Source organism: Triticum dicoccoides, chromosome 2A (genome assembly GCF_002162155.2).
Source record: "Triticum dicoccoides isolate Atlit2015 ecotype Zavitan chromosome 2A, WEW_v2.0, whole genome shotgun sequence".
Classification (NCBI taxonomy): Eukaryota; Viridiplantae; Streptophyta; class Magnoliopsida; order Poales; family Poaceae; genus Triticum; species Triticum dicoccoides.
In genome coordinates this window covers 779589683-779597869 of record NC_041382.1, presented here as the reverse complement: position 1 = coordinate 779597869, position 8187 = coordinate 779589683, and the positions used below count along the sequence as shown (strand labels likewise).

General features: G+C 40.8%; 1 long non-coding RNA gene across 1 annotated transcript; it reads right to left on the bottom strand.

Moving 5' to 3' along the window:
• Window positions 1-5674: 5674 nt before the first annotated feature.
• On the bottom strand, window positions 5675-6074 carry LOC119352494. The gene is made up of 2 exons (XR_005170179.1): window positions 6005-6074; window positions 5675-5928 (listed from the first exon to the last, which is right to left on the bottom strand). It is a non-coding gene; the product is annotated as an uncharacterized LOC119352494 (long non-coding RNA).
• Window positions 6075-8187: the final 2113 nt, after the last annotated feature.

Sequence of the window (8187 nt, the reverse complement as noted above, 5' to 3'; positions counted from 1 at the left end):
CTTCTAGAATAGACTTCGGCATGGCTTCGACTCTTTTTTTATCCTCACCGCCTGGTCGCTATGGAAGCAGCGGAACGCTCGAGTTTTTCGGAGAATTCAACAACAAATCAGCAATTGACCCCAGCGCAACTCATTGCCAGAATTATTGATAAGATTGAGGAGTGGAAGATGGTCGGTGCAGGTGGTTTAGATAGACTAGCGAGAGTGTGGTCTTTTGTATCTCTGCCGCTGGGGTGTGGGTGTTCGATCGACGCTTTGATCGCATTGTGTTTCGATCTTCTTGTAAATGCCTTTGTTGGTATGCCTTTGGCATACTCTCGGAAAAAGAAAAAACTTGACATCATGAAGTGTGGCACCTTGATGACAGAATCTTTGCATCCGCCATTGTTTGAACTATGATATTGAACCGCTAGCAGCATATAAACTTCGCAATTCAGAGGTGCCCAGCATTTCCAGATAAGAGCCGCCGACTCAAAGTAGGTCAAGCCAAGAGACAGCCGCGTGTACGTTGATTTGGTTGTGTAAGCGCCCGAGGCATCACAAGGCCAAGTGAAAATGTAAGGCCTCACCTCCTCCCTTTGAACCAAAGAGATGGCGTGTTGCAGGATATAGAACTGCATCTACATCATGAAGCTCGGGTCTCCATCTATGTCCAATTCCCAGCGAGAGCTTCCCAGGGCTTGAAATATCGTTCGGAGGTTCTGGCTACGCGTGGGAATCGCACTCGTTATTGCCGGGGCTATTTCAGCAACAGCGCGGCCGTTGATCCACATGTAGCGCCAAAACAAGATCTTCTTGCCGTCGCCAACCGAGATGGATACCAAACTGTCAAACACCTTCCTCGCATCCTCATCCATGATGAGCTTAAGACCCTGCCAAGGCCTCGCAACGCCCGTTCTTTTCGAAGCAAACATGTGCCCCTCGTGGAAGGTAAAAAAAAAACAAGTTTTTCCCATTTGCGAGAGGCACGGCCGTGCCTCGCAAGGAAGCAAAAAAAAGCGTTCTTTCGCAGAAAAACAAAATTTCAAAAAAATTGTGTCCAAAAGCAAAGAAAGACCTGTAGAACACCGAAAAAAATTATTTAAAAGCCGAAAACACGTGAGAAAAAAATAAAGGAAAACAAAAATCAGAGAGAGCGCCCAGAGCACGACACGTGACGACGGAGCGCTCTCTCAGCCCACGCTCCTTCATTGATTGCTCCCGTAGATCTCATAGTACAGTCGTTTGTGGGACTACCAATTCAGCTATCCAACGTTAATACCACAAAGCAGCGCTAAAACGTTAATAACACCTTCCACCGGAGACCGGAATATTTTTTAAATTTCCAACGCATTTTCAGGAAAAACCATGATTGTTTTATGAAACAGGATCACCTTTAAAATTTGTTACCAAACCAAAAGAAAAAGAAACTCCAAAATTCCAACGCGAACAATCTTTAAAAAACAGCAACATTTTATAAAATTCCAATACAAACATTTTTCAAAATTGGCATACCATTTTTCCATCTCATAAAGAAGTTTCAAAACACCAATATGTTTTGAAAGTGCTGAAAAAGTTGAACATTTTTTCAAATTCCCAATAAAAATGGAGACACGAACATTTTTTAAAATCTGCAAACAATTTTTGAAAGATAAACATTTTTCGAAATTTTCAAAAACAATATTGTGAACATTTTAAACAAAATATTAATTAACAATTTTTAAAATTGCAAAGATTTTTCGAATTTATGTAAAAAAATTGAAAAAATACGAAGGCTTTTTGAGATTTTGTACATTTTTGAAATTTGGAAACTTTAATTTTTATTGAAATTTCAGAACATTTTTTGGAAAAGGACAACATTTTTTCAAGCTCCCACAAAAGAATTAAAGAGGCGAACATTTATATAAATTTGCTAACAATTTTTACAACAGAAACATTTTTGCGAAATCTTCAAAGAAAAGTTGTGAAATTTAACGAACAAAAATTATGAATGTTTTTTAAAAACACAAACAATTTTTCAAATTCCTAAACAATATTTGAATATTTTGAACATTTTTCGAATTTATAAACCAAAATGGAAAAATGCAAATAGTTTTTTAGATTTGTACATTTTAAAAATGTGGAACATTTTTTGGAAGCTTGATTTTTTATTTAAATATCTGAACAATTTTGGGAAATGGGCTACATTTTTTCAAGCTCCCAAAAAATATTTGAAGACAAGAACATCTTTTCAAATTTGCAAACAATTTTTACAACGGAAACCTTTTTCAAGAAAAAAATATATGTGAAATTTAATAAAAAAACAATTTTCGAAATGTACGAATATTTTTTGAAATTATTGAACAATAATTGAAAAATGCGGACATGTAGATATGACAGCATTGTTCTTTATAAATGGCGAGGGTGCCAAAAAACTGCTCTCTGTCAAGGTATTTTTTCACAAACAACATCTTCTCACCAGCGTATTCCCTAGTCCCCTTGGTTGCAAAATAATCTCTTCGCTAATACCACCCTACTTACCCAATAGAAACGTTTCGTACACGAATTATCCTTCATCCCTGCCATGGGATCTACTACCATACATTGAAGTAGGATATCATTCCACGTGTATATCTGTTAATTTCAATATGTGTTTTTATTCGAAGGGAAAGAACAAGCAGAAGAATACCATAATTAAGACTGCCCATTACATGCAATTCTAGTTCTATAAAATCGTGAGGATGTGACAGAACTCCACTTTGTCAAGGTGTTTCCTCGCAAACTCCCTGGTCAGCCGCAATTCCTCCTCAGTAAAACTAGGTCGAGCGAACTCCTGGCTGCTATTGGCCTTGCTGACCGACTAGAAATGGCCAGTATATGGATATCCACAGTACATCCATATCATCACTGGATCTACCAACATACGCTCGAGTACAGTACAATTTCGAAGGATGTAGAGCACCAACTCAACAATCCCCACCAGATCACAAAATCCAGTTACGTGTACACTTTTGAGGTGACGATGCAGAGGCCCTGGCAGATCAGTCACTATCCTTACAGTTGCAGGAACTTCATCAGATTTATAAGATGATATCTGCACACATATACCCAACCATTAATTAATTTCACTATCCTTCAATTTTCTTTTGACCAAGCAGATCAAACATCAAAATAGATAAAATTACGATGATGATCAACGATTGAATCACTTACATGTAGTTCCAATTCTTCTAAGAGAGGAGCTAATTCCAAGAGGTTGACAAACCTTGTGACCCAGCTAGTATCCTCTGGAGTATCTATGATATCAATGTTAAGGTTCAGATACCTCAGTTGGTGGAAGGTGGTGTGGGTTTTACTGAACTTTTGCTCAATGAACAGAACAGAAAAAATGCACAACCGCAATGAAATCAGTATGAGATCCACTGAGGTGGCAAGTCAATAGCTACAAATGCACCCCAAATATATATATGGTGACGGGATTATTATTTTCGAAGAAGGCACACAACAAACCTCGTCTTCAACAAGCACATGTACAAAGAGTTTATGCACATAAGGAAGCGCAGCTGGAAGCTCGGCCAGGACGTAATCTAAAGCATCCTCACACCAGTTGTATCTAATGTTCTTGAACACAAAGGTTGCTTCTAACAACTTCGAAGATTCAATGAGGACAATTTGCGTCGGGCAGTCATCGAACTGAAATGTGGTAAGGTTCGGAGTATCGTTCCCACCGGACACTCGCGCACACTCAGGTGCTGCAACCGGCAGAGCTCCTGGCGTATACTAAAACTTGACAAGCGGCAGTCCTCCAGTCTTAAACTCTCGAGAAGAGCACAACTTAGCAACAAACATTGGAGATCGTATGCATCAATGGACACCATATGTAAGATGAGTTTCTTCAAGTTTGTGATAGCAGAGAAACTAGGAGGCGGCTTCAAACACACATTGGCCATATGAAGAGACTTGACACAAGAGCCATTCGGGCCACTGAGTTTGCACAGCGGGACAACGTACTTGTCATCTTCATACACACTCAATCCAATGAGATCAAGACCAATGTGCTTGGCCATTGACTCGATGGAAAAGTTAATCCATCTATCGATGTGATGCATGTGATGCCTAGTGAGACCAAATTCGACAACAAACTTATCCACTGTGGTACTCTCTCCGTTTCTAAATATAAGTCTTTTTAAAGATTCCAACAAGTGACTACATACGGAGCAAAGTAAGTGAATCTACACTCTAAAATATGTCTAAATACATCCGTATATTATAGTCCATTTAAAATGTCTAAAAAACTTATATTTAATATAACCCGGACACCTGCTGCTGCTAACCCACGTACGTTCGTACTTACAAGTGCAAATAGTAGTACTAATCTTATAGCCGGACTCAAACTAATACCGCGTATGGCATGCAACGAGAAACACACTAGGATCGATACGGACAAACCTAATAGCCACGTAATGCTACTCTCCTTTTTATCTTTGACGACGTGACTCCTAATTAACTAGCACTAACTCAACTGTATTAGAGAAATCAAACGCTAAGCATCGGCCGGGTGAAGATCAGGAACTGATCAGCCGCCTCAGCAGCCGTTGGATGGTGCGAGACAACCATCCGATCTACTGTCTGTGCCTCCAGTCAGCCAGAACCTTTGCAACAAGGACCATGATGCACTCGCTTGCTTTGCAACAAACATTTGTTGCAATGGTTGAATGGTTTTCTACCAATCGCAACCTGCTCTGTCAGATCTACCGCCGAGCCGTAGCCTTTGCAACAAGCACCATGTTGCGCTTGCTTGCTTTGCAATAGACCCCTTGTTGCAATGGTTGAACTGTTTCATACCAATCGCAATCTGCTCATTCCGCGCTCAAATTCATCGTCGTCTTGCTGCCTTGACATCGTCCAAGCTCGCCTACAGCTGTCCTGAGGTGAGCCGCACCTATTCCCCTTGAATATGTGCTCCAACCACTCGCCCCGATTGAATCCGGACAAGGCCGAGCTCGAACCGGTTCTGTGCGTGCCCGCCTGGACCTTGCGCTCAGCTTGCGCATGTGTTCCGCACACACATGGAAGTCCCGCACCTTCCCGCCGTCGATCTGACTTGCCCCGGCTAGCTCCTGCAGGCACGGCTCAGCCTGGACACGGTCCGGGCCGGTCCGGTCCCGGTCCGAGCCGGCGTTTGGACCGGCCGCCGGCGGTCCGGTCCAGACCGGACCGAACTGTCAAACGAGCTAGTATTCTAGGACCGGACCGTTGGGGTGCCAGCTCGGTCAGACCCGAGAGGACCGAATGGACCGGCCAGCTTTTGGCTCCTGTTTGTTGCCAGGCAGTGTATATTTGCTCCTTTTAGGTCGTATTTGTTGCCAGGCAGTGTATGTTTAGGCATCTGCTGGTTTTGGAGAGTAGATTAATCAAAAGTACAACAACACTACTGTTAGCTACTACCTAGGATGTGTTCTACTGTTTAGGCATCACATACTGACATGGATGTAATATGACAAGTCATCAGTGATCACTACAGTTTCAGATAAGTTTGGACCGAAACAGCAGAAATATCACAGCCACAAACAACTAATTTGGACAGCAAGCACTGGACTAAATTTGGACAGCAAGAATAACTAAATTTGGACAGCATTTCCTTTGTTTTTTGGACATCCACAAACTGATTTTGACAGAAAAGATGGCACAAATCAGGTTAAGCACAAATATCACATCCACAAACATAAGGTCTTATCATCATCGAACGACACGATTACAAACTTGCAATGACAATTCCAAGTCCATGTCAATTGACAAGTTGAACATAACACAAATGAGAGGTTCATCTCCAAGCTAGCAGTGACAATTCATAGTTCTTGACTTGAAAGGTTCCAACATAACAGAAATGCAAAAGTAGCCTTCACATGAGAAAGATCACTTTGACATTCATCTCCAAAATAGCAAGATCAACATCCACATGATGAACGTCTACAAGTAAGATAACATTCACATAAATAATACTTGGTATCGTATGACAAGTGAAACATGTAGGAAGAATAGTTACCAATCATTGATCTCCTCCACCACAATGGGTAACTTGATGTTCTCAACATCATCCTCTTCATTCTCATCCCTTGGCTACAAGTGTGGAAGTTAGACAAATGCTCACATCACAAAGAACAAGACCAAAAAATAAATAAAAAAAGGTAAGGAAAAGATGGCAAACATACCACCAGATTCAAGTCAACATGAGCACCCTTGATATAACTTGCACCACAAACTAATGCCTCCACCATAACCGGTTTTAATGAACTCCTATAGTCATCTAATACGACACAAGTTGACAAACTAGTTTGAGGATGAGAAGTTGACAGGTTTATAACCAAAGTTCAATAGTACGAGTTGACATACCTAAAATCCTTCCGGTCGTGCTGAAGGTAGATTCCGAAGACACGGAGATAGCCGGGATAGTAAGGAACCTCCTGGCTATCTTGGCCATAATTGGGTACCTAGGAGCATTGTCTTTCCACCAACCAAGAAGATCAAGAGCCTTGTTGCGAGGGGCAACCTCATCCTCTAAGTAGTTCCTCAACTCACTCTTTGATATTCTTGTTGAACGGGACGATAAGAAGGACTCGTACCCAGCTTGAACCGGGATACTAGGAATGTTTGTAGAGGAAGATGAGCTTTCTCCATTTCCAGCTCGCTTATCTTGAGCAACACATTTGTCATACAAGGCCGCCAACTCTTTCTCCACGATTTTGATCTCAGATCTAAACCTCGTACTTCCTTCTCCATATAGTTCTCCAAAGGCCCACTCTATGTAACCCATCTTGTACCTAGGATCAAAGAACATTGGAGGCCGCCGAAATCACCCCTCCCTCACTGGAGGCTGGAAAAATCAGAAAGAACATTGTACATTGACATGGAAAATTTGTAAAATATGGTCCATTTGGCACAGCAAATTAAGAAAAAATATATAGTAATCATGTGACAAATGGTGTAAATCTTATAATAAGGGGCCGCGTGGGAACTTTTAAAACTATTGCTATCTAAAATTTTCCATGATTGTGCAATTCTTTTTCTATAAATTTCCATATACCTCCATGGCAAGTATATATATACATCATGGCAAAAACTACACTTAATTTTTTTTAAAGGTCGCAAGGTCACATGGCAAAAACAGAAAAATATATTATATAGATAGTGGCAATTGTACCGGATATATGGAAATTTGTCTATTTTGTTGTTTGCTAACAATCATGGCAAAATTTCCATTTGAACACATGTAAATTTAGTTTCATTTGTTATCATTGGGGAAAAGGGGTAATAATATACCAGTGATGGATGTGCAATCACATGCTAAATTACTACAATATTTACAAAAATCTGAATAGCTTGGACCAGGGACATGCAATCACATGCTTTTAGCTTTTTAGGGCGTTCACAATGGAAAAAGGGTAAAATATACTATTGAAGCAATATCATGCCATATTTTCCCTAGGGACGCATGTGAACGCCATGGGCCATCACCGACTACAGTAACCCTCATCCTCCGCAAAAAAACAACATTTGTTTCCTAAGGCGTATTTGTCAAACAGTGTTGCCCCATGTGCCACCACTTCGATTTATGAGGGATGAAAGTTTCAATGATAGTTAGAGGAAATGGAAATTTAGTTTCATTTGTTATAATGGGGCAAAGGGGTAATAATATACAAATGATGGACGTGCCATCACATGCTAAATTACTACAATATTTACAAAAATCTGAATAGCTTGGCCCTGCATGATGCCTTCCGGCTCGATGTCTCCAATTTCTTCTGCATATTTCCTGACAAATTGTTGAAGTCTGGGGAAGAGGAGGAAGGGTAGCAATTTTCTGAGAAGGATGACGAGGATGAGTAGCAAGTGGAGCACTTGGGGAAGGAAACATATCAACACGACACTACACTGGCTAGATGGTTCATGATGTTGTAGAAGGGAAGAGTGTTCCAAGAAATAAGAAGGAAGAATAACTAAAGCAGCCAAGTGGTCCATGGCATTGGAAAAGGGAAGAGTGTTCCAGAAAATAAAGACGAAAAAGAAAGAAAAAAAGTATTCTAGGAAGTAAGTAGGAACGAGAAATAACGCTAGTGAGGAACGAGGAAGAAGACGAAGAGGCTAAGGGTAGAAGATTTAGGGGACGATAAGGAAGAGAAGAACGATAAGTATCCTTGTAGTGATGAATGGTGTGTGGGCTAGGGATAT